Source organism: Triticum dicoccoides, chromosome 7A (assembly GCF_002162155.2).
Source record: "Triticum dicoccoides isolate Atlit2015 ecotype Zavitan chromosome 7A, WEW_v2.0, whole genome shotgun sequence".
NCBI classification, from domain to species: Eukaryota; Viridiplantae; Streptophyta; class Magnoliopsida; order Poales; family Poaceae; genus Triticum; species Triticum dicoccoides.
The window spans coordinates 48,968,869-48,976,836 of record NC_041392.1 but is presented as its reverse complement, the minus strand read 5'-3'; positions in this window follow the sequence as shown (position 1 = coordinate 48,976,836).

Sequence of the window (7,968 nt, the reverse complement as noted above, 5' to 3'; positions counted from 1 at the left end):
AGCACATATCTGAGCTTATCTCCTCTGGGGGAAACCAGGACAACCCCAGCACCGGAACCATTCAACATCTTAGAGCCATCAAAGAACATGGTCCAATGCACCGAGTGAACTTCAGTCGGCTGCTGTTGTTCAATCCACTCGGCGAGAAAATCTGCTATTGCCTGGGACTTAATGGCTTTCTTTGCCTCAAACTTGATATCAAGGGGAAGAAGTTCAATCGCCCATTTGGCCACTCGACCAATTGCATCCCTGTTGTGCAAAATCTCTGATAGTGGAGCGTCGCTGACGACTGTGATGGAATGATCAGAGAAATAATGAGCAACCTTCTTTGTGGTCATGTATATTCCATATACAAGCTTCTGATAATGAGGATATCTCTGCTTGGATGGAGTCAAGACTTCAGACAAATAATACACTGGGCGCTGAACTTTGAGGGCTTTTCCTTCTTCTTCCCGCTCGACCGTTAGCACAGTACTGACGACTTGTCCTGTGGCTGCGATATAGAGCAACAGAGGCTCTTTGCTGATTGGAGCAGCAAGCACCGGCTGGGTGGAGAGCAGAGCTTTTAGCTCGGCAAACGCTGCATCAGCTTCTGGAGTCCACTCGAACTTGTCTGTCTTCTTCATCAGTCGGTAAAGAGGCAATGCCTTTTCACCGAGTCGTGAGATGAATCGACTTAATGCGGCCAAGCATCTAGTAAGCTTCTGGACATCGCGCACTCGCACAGGGCGTTTCATTCGGAGAATAGTGCCAATCTTCTCTGGGTTAGCGTCGATTCCCCGTTCGGAAACGAGAAAACCGAGTAACTTGCCACCAGGAACTCCAAATGTGCACTTTGATGGATTGAGCTTGATATCATACCTTCTGAGGTTGGCAAATGTTTCGGCGAGATCAGCGAGCAGGTCGGAACCTTTTCGCGACTTGACAACGATATCATCCATATATGCTTCCACATTCCGACTGATTTGAGTGAGTAGACACTTCTGAATCATTCGCATAAATGTGGCTCCGGCATTCTTGAGGCCGAATGGCATGGTGATATAGTAGAAGCACCCGAATGGAGTGATGAAAGCTGTTTTTACCTCGTCGGGTCCGTACAGACGGATCTGGTGGTACCCGGAGTAGGCATCTAAAAAAGATAGCCTCTCGCATCCCGCGGTCGAGTCGACAATTTGATCTATGCGAGGGAGAGGAAAATGATCTTTCGGGCAGGCCCGATTGATGTGTTTGAAATCAATGCACATTCGGAGCGACTTGTCCTTCTTAGGAACCATGACGACATTAGCGAGCCACTCGGAGTGGTATATCTCTCGGATAAATCCTGCCGCCAACAGTCGAGCCACTTCTTCACCAATGGCTTTTCTCTTCTGGACGGCGGACCGCCGAAGATGCTCTTTGACTGGTTTGGCAGATGAGTCGACTCTTAGGCGATGCTCAGCCAGTCCCCTGGGAACACCTGGCATGTCAGCGGGTTTCCATGCAAAAATGTCCCAGTTCTCACGGAGGAACTGGATGAGCGCTTCTTCCTATTTTGGGTCGAGTGTTGTGGAGATGCGGGTCGGAGCTGCATCGGGGTCGGTCGGGTGAATGTGAACAGGCTTCGTCTCACCGGACGACTGGAATGCAGACTCTGTGGCGGGCTTCTTTGATCGCAGCAAGTCACTCGGATCTGCGTTTTGCTTGTATTCTTCGAACTCGACCGCTGTCACCTGGGAATCGGCAATCTTGGAGCCCTTCTGAAAGCACTCTTCTGCCTTTTTCCGATCACCGGTGACAGTGATCACTCCTTTGGGGCCGGGCATCTTCAATTTGAGGTACACGTAGCATGGTCGAGCCATGAACCGTGCGTAAGCTGGTCTCCCCAAAATGGCATGATATGCACTCTGAAAATCCACGACCTCAAACGTCAACTTTTCTTTGCGAAAATGTTTCGAATCACCAAACACCACATCCAAAGCTATTTGGCCGAGTGACTCGGCCTTCTTCCCGGGAATAACTCCATGAAAGCTCATGTTACTAGTGCTCAGTCGGGACATCGGAATGCCCATTCCTTTCAGTGTGTCTGCATACAATAAGTTCAGCCCACTTCCACCATCCATCAGCACCTTTGTCAGTCGAGTGCCTTCGACAACTGGATCGACCACCAAAGCTTGCCTCCCAGGGGTGGCAATATGAGTCGGGTGATCAGATTGGTCGAATGTGATGGGTGTTTGAGACCATTTCAGATAATTTGCTTTTGCTGGGGCAACCATGTTCACCTCTCGATTAATCACTTTCAGTCGACTTCTGCTTTCCACATCTGCAAAGATCATCAGAGTGGAGTTGATATGCGGATATCCTTCCTCACTGTCCTCCTTGTCTTCGGCCTTGTCCGACTCCTTCTCCTTGTCCTTAGACTGTTTTCCCTGAAACTGCTGGATCAGGAGTCGACATTGGCGAGTGGTGTGCTTCGGGTAGATGATATTCCCCTCTTCGTCTTTCTTCGTATGGATGTGACATGGCATATCCATTACGTCGTTCCCTTCTTTATCCTTTACCTTCTTGGGGCTCCAGGATCCTTTTGGTTTCCCCTTAAACTTTCCTTGAGTCACGGCCAGAGCCTCTCCAGGAGCTGCCGGTTCAGCCTTCCGCTTCTGTTTCCGACTGGTGTTTCCTTTTTCCGACTGACTCGGCTTGTGCTTGCCGCTTCGGAGTCGGTCTTCTTCTTCGCCATTGGCGTACTTGGTAGCAATCTCCATCATCCGACTCAAGGTCATGTCACCGGTTCGACCAAACTTCAAACTCAGTTCTCTGTTCTTGACGCCATCTTTGAAGGCGCAGACTGCCTGATGATTGGACACATTCTCCACAGTGTGGTGCAAAGTGATCCACCTCTGAATATACTCTCTGAGAGTCTCATTAGCCTTCTGCACGCAAACTTGCAACTCCGTCAATCCAGCTGGTCGCTTGCAAGTCCCTTCAAACGTTCTGATGAACACTCGGGACAGATCTTCCCAAGTGTAAATGCTGCTAGGAGGTAATTGAGTCAACCACGCCCTGGCAGAACCTTCCAGCATGAGGGGCAAATGCTTCATGGCCACCTCGTCATTCCCGCCACCAATCTGAACTGCCACTCGGTAGTCTTCAAGCCAAGTTTCAGGCTTAGACTAACCATGAACTTGCTGACTATTGTTGCCAACCTGAAATTAGGAGGGATAACTGCGGCTCTGATGGCTCTGCTGAAACATTCAGGACCAGAAACATGCACTCGACTACTTGTGGGTGCATCTCTGTCGAGTCCACCTCGATGGGCTCTGTTCCGGTCGACCATACCTTGCACGATAATGGATCGCGCATCGAAGCCTGGTTCTCTGGGGTCGACTGGAATCCTTCGCCCTGAACTGTACTGACGCCTGTCATCTTGCTATCGAGGAGCGTAAGACCCACCCCTCGGAGGGGAGTTGGGCACTCGACGCCTATCATCTCGGTCGAGTCGGTCGCCATATTGATCTTGCTGATTCTCGCGCCCTTCACGCCGCGGAGGCGATCTAGGGCTATGAGCCGACTGAACCGTATTCACAGTGACGGATCGACTGTGAATTCTGTTGCGCGACTGAGACACGGCTGAATTCTGATCTCCTGCTGCTCGGAGCAGATCCCTGATCTGCAGCAAACCTCTGCCAGCTTCCGACTGTGAAGGCTGGATGGACTCTGCTATACGGGTCGCAGCTGCTAAATTCTGAATTGGGGTTCGATATACTTGAGTCGGCGGGAAGAGTTGACGTCGACTGGTGTCGGGAACTCGTTGCCGCGCGCGCTCGTCGAGTGCTCGCTGAAGTTTCTCCAGTCGAGTGCGCTCGGCCAAATTGGCCAGACGCGCCTCCTCCAAGGCACGAGCCTCGGGGGTTTCTCCTGCGATGGGAGTACGCAGGGCATCCACATTCCTACGGCGAAGTTCTTCTCTTTGCAGAGAGTCGAGTGGCTCGGGCTGGTACTCTTCGTGGCGTCGTGCAGGGTCGCCGCCGTCACCCGCTCCACCATCACGGGCGAAGCCAGGGGGACTATGGGGCCCATCGACCATCAAGATTTCCGCCGCTGCATCGCTGCTACCGCACTCGGATGCAGTCTCTACGGAGCCAGTCGACAGATCGAACAAGCCGTAGAGAGATTCGTCGGGCTCGATTGCCGCAACTTGGGTGGTGGTCGATTGGCGAGCCACCGCGTGCCTCACCCATCGCTGAAGCCTCGACCGGCCCGAGCGCTTGCGCTGGCGGGATACCGGGAGGGTGGACGATGGGGGAGCCGACCGATACTGGGTCGACGGTTGCCGCAGCAGAACGCCGCGGACACATGCACGAAAATGCGTCGCACCGCGGACGGGGAGCGCATCTACGTCGAGTGGAGCCTCCTGGAGCCACGCGGAGTCGTCGGCGATGAAGGTGAGAGTGCCGAGACGGATCTCTTGACCCCCAACCAAAACTCCAGCAGACACCATGATGAAAGTACTCGGAAGAATCGCAACTTCTCCACAAAATCGCTAAAACACCGGCCCCACGGTGGGCGCCAACTGTCGTGGTTCTAAGCCTGACAGTAGAGTGGGGGGTAGGTATGGAGAGGCAAGGTCCTAGCTATGGAGAGGTTGTGGACACAAGAGATGTACGAGTTCAGGCCCTTCTCGGAAGAAGTAATAGCCCTACGTCTCGGAGCCCGGAGGCGGTCGAGTGGATTATCAGTATGTGAGTTACAAGATGCCGAACCCCTCTGCTTGTGGAGGGGGGTGGCTTATATAGAGTGCGCCAGGACCCCAGCCAGCCCACGTAGGAGAGGGTTTAAGGTGAGTTAAGTCTGGGGCGTTACTGGTAACGCCCCACATAAAGTGCCTTTACTATCATAAAGTCTACTTGATTACAGGCCGTTGCAGTGCAGAGTGCCTCTTGACCTTCCGGTGGTCGAGTGAGTCTTCGTGGTCGAGTCCTTCAAGTCAGTCGAGTGTGTCCCTCGTTGGTCGACTGGAAGGTGACTTCTTCTAAGGGTGTCCTTGGGTAAGGTACTTAGATCAGGTCTATGACCCTACCCTAGGTACATAACTCCATCACCAAGCGGCCTTGGTTTACTACCGGTAGACCGCCTGTCAAGTTTTTTGCCATTTGGACTTTGTTTGATACTTCAACGGTTAACCGAGGGACCAAAAAGGCCTCGTTTGTGTTGCATCCCAACACCCTTCTAATTTGGCCCAAAACCCACCTAAACCCTCTCCATCACCTAGAGCGTTCGATCACGATCGCATGGCCAAAAACCGCACTCTATTTGGAGCTTCCTAGCTCCTCCTACCTATAAAACTAGGTCTCCCTCAAAATTTTCGGATCCTCCACCCCCTAACCCTAGCCTTTTTCTCCATCCGCGCGCCGGACGTGTCCGGTCCGTGCTGGACATCCCTCCGCCACCGCCCGCAACCAACCGGGGGCCGCCACGTGGCGCTCCGCCACCCACAGCCACGCCGGCCCTCTCGGCCCGTCGCGGTCCCCCGAGCCTGTTCCCCGCGTCGTTGCCTTTTGCCTCGTCTTCTCCGCCGGGAGCCGCCGCCCGACCCGGCCGTCCTCGCTGCGCCGCCTCTCCCTCTGCCGCGCCGTTCCCCGCGTCATCCGGAGCTGCTCTTCGCCCGAGGCGCCTTGCCACGCCACCGCGCCTCCACCACCACGCCGCCCCTCACCGGCGACGTCCCGCGCCGCGCCCTCTGTCCACTTCCCCGATCGGCTTCATCCTCCTCCATCGAACCCCTCTCTCCGGCGAGCTCGAGCGACTCCGGCGAGCTCGAGCACTTCTCCGGCGACGTTCGTCAGCTACAGTACCCGATCCGCTGCTACAGTACCGCCAGATCTGGGAAAAACCCTAGATCCAATAGGGTTGACTTTCCCCTTTCCCCTTATTTTTTTGCAATTTTCATCATGCTATAACTCCGCATCCGTAGCTCCGATTTGTGCGTGTAGCATATCAAAATGTTCGTATCGACGGGTACATGATTTCATCTCATTCCATCATTTTCATTTGAGCTCATCTTGACGCCCGTAATGCTGTTGGAAGAGGGCTATGTGATAAATTTGCCAGATCTGTTTCATCAAATAGATATTTGTCATTTTTGCCATGATTAGTGTGTGCATGATATGCTCCTGATCTCTACATGAGTTTTCTTATATTCCATGCCATATTTACAGAGGTGTTTACCATGTATTTTTGTGATATGTGTGGTGACTATCACAAGCTTGCAAAGTAGCGTATTCGGTAATGCTGATTTCAGGGACTTGGAATTTCTCTAAGTCCTTGTCCTGATTTTATCGTTATGCCATATGTTTATGATGTTTCCTAGTGATCTGTGCCTCTTTTGAGGATGATCAGTAAGAATGATTTGTTAACTTTATGGTGCTCTATCCATCCATGTCTTTGTTTGCATTTATGGAGCACCCGAGAGTGAGTCAATCGAGCTCTACTTTTGCTATATCATGAATCCTGGCAGATTGTTGACTTGTTAGCGAAATTGCCGAGGATGTTGCTATTGATCCGTGCATGCTATTTTGTTGTTCTTGCCATGTATAGCTTCTATGCCATGTATTCTTCATGGGTGTATGCTTAGTTTGTCATGCCATGCTCTGTAGTGAGTGCGTCGAGCTCGTAAACATGCCTACTCGTTAACTGATTTGCATTCTCCAGTTTTTCTCTAAGTCTGAGATCTGTTTATGTTTTTGTCATGTTCACATGCTTGTAATTGTATTTTCTGATCCCTTTTGGCTCAAGGTCACTAAGGGACTTTTGTTAAGTGCTTTGAGTTGCTTCATGCCATGCCTTGCTTTGCCATGTTAAGTTCATGTAGCATATAGTTTTCATGCTCTAAAGTGTGCTTTCTGATGATAAATTCCAGACTTGTGATAATTTCACCAAGTCTGAAACCTGTTATCATTTGCTCTTTTGCCATGCTTGTTTGAACCTGTTAATGGATGAATTAGCCATAGCTCAGTGTTCATTTTTTGTCAAGCATCATGAGTGGATCCCTGTCATATATTTTGTTGTCATATTTGAGTGCTGTAGCATATTTATTTTGATGCATTTAGATGGCTACTTGCTGATTATCGCAGACCGGTGCTATATTTGTTTTGCTTGCCATTTCCAAACCGTGCGTCCGATTCCGGTAATCTTTATATCGATTTCAACCGAAATAACCTCACCTTTCCAGTGGCACTCTTGGATTTCCATGTTGAGGCCAGGTTCAATCATTCTTTGTCAAATCTTGCATATGCATCACATACTGCATCCCGCACATCATACCATGTTTGCATCATGTTGCTTGAGCATTGCACGTGGTTGATTGTGTTCCCTTTTGCTTGTTGTTTTGTTTGGGTAGAGCCGGGAGACGAGTTCACGAACGAGGAGCCCGTTGAGTTCGCTTACGAGGATCAAGTCTACTCTGACAACTTTGCAGGTAGGATGATCATACCCTCGAAATCACTTCTATCTTTGCTTGCTAGATGATCGCTCTTTTGCTATGCCTATGCTACGATGCCTACCACTTGCTTATCATGCCTCCCAAATTTCCATGTCAAACCTCTAACCCACCATGTCCTAGCAAACTGTTGATTGGCTATGTTACCACTTTGCTCAGCCCCTCTTATATCTTTGCTAGTTGCAGGTGAAGATTGGAGATCGTTCCTTGTTGGAACATTGTTTATTGGTGGGATATCACTATATTATCTTATTATCTTAATGCACCTATATACTTGGTAAAGGGTGGAAGGCTCGGCCTTATGCCTAGTGTTTTGTTCCACTCTTGCCGCCCTAGTTTCTGTCGTATCGGTGTTATGTTCCTAGATTTTGCGTTCCTTATGCGGTTGGGTTATAATGGGAACCCCTTGACAGTTCGCCTTGAATAAAACTCTTCCAGCAATGCCTAACCTTGGTTTTACCTTTTGCCACCTAGCCTCTTTTCCCTTGGGTTTCCGG